Raw genomic sequence first — 1,173 nt, 5'->3', positions numbered from 1 at the left:
AGGGTTGGAGCTGAACTCTGCAGGACTGCGGCTCTCTAGGACCGAACTTGCCTACCCCTGTTATGGTCAAATATGAGTGAAACATCTCGAAATTGGAGTCACCAACTTATTCATTTTAAAACCATCCATAGAGCTTATGCGACGCCATATAGACGATACAGAATGGGATTAACATCTGATCCTAACTGCACTATATGTCAAAAATCTGTAGTTGGTACAATGTATCATATATTTTAGGAATGTTCAGTAATCAGTCATTTTTGGACTCAAGTTTGTCGGGACTTAGAAGAACTGATTAACTGTAAGATCACTCCGGATCCTTGTCTGTGCTTGCTGAATGATGTCTCTTCTTTGAACCTTGGCACAATGGACAAAAAGGACTCTTTTTTTGGGTTTCACCGCAGCAAAGAAAACAATAATCGCACTTTGGTGCAAGGCAGACATCTCAAGACTGTGGTTATTGAATATGCAACATATAGTTAATATGGAATGCTCTTTAGCTAGATTTAACAAAGCTAAACCAAGAACGGTACAGGCTTGGCAAAGAGTTGTAGAATTTATTTGTGACCTGTTCATTAGGTAGTAAGATGTATCTCCTTAGAATTGTGAAGTACTCATATTTAGGGTATTACTATGTCATGTAAAGTATTCATCTTATAGGTAGGTAGTGCTGACAGAATTTGTTTCTTATTTTTGTTTTGTTTTGTTCAGTTCTGGTTTATTTTTATTTATTTGTGTGTGTGTGTTCTTTTGAAAACCTAATAAAAAGTAAATAAAATTAAAAAAAATAATAATAAAACGTGCCACAGACGGCTCCGGGGGATGAATAAAGGCCCCCTGTAGCGAATCCATGAGTTTTTGTAAGAAAAATATCCATATTTCAAACGTAATAAACACTTTTCTCTCACTTCCGTTATCTGTCATACACGGATCCGTTCCGGCGGAAGGCGTATGACGTATGCGCGCGCCTTTGAGGTATGCTAGTCTCGCGAGTTTGTTTAATAGGAGCAAAGGAAGCAAAGTTTCCTTACTTTAGCAAAGGAAAACCAGTCTCCTCTTGGTTTATATCGAAATCCTCCGACATTTTTCTTTGCAAATCTTCAGTTTGTACTTCTAATTCGTGACCGGCGTTTTGTTTTGTTCTCTCTCCGCATTCGTCACTAATCACGCAAC

The sequence above is a fragment of the Sinocyclocheilus anshuiensis genome, unplaced genomic scaffold (genome assembly GCF_001515605.1).
Source record: "Sinocyclocheilus anshuiensis isolate Anshui unplaced genomic scaffold, SAMN03320099.WGS_v1.1 scaffold2041, whole genome shotgun sequence".
Lineage (NCBI taxonomy): Eukaryota > Metazoa > Chordata > Actinopteri > Cypriniformes > Cyprinidae > Sinocyclocheilus > Sinocyclocheilus anshuiensis.
This window is presented reverse-complemented; position numbering follows the sequence as displayed.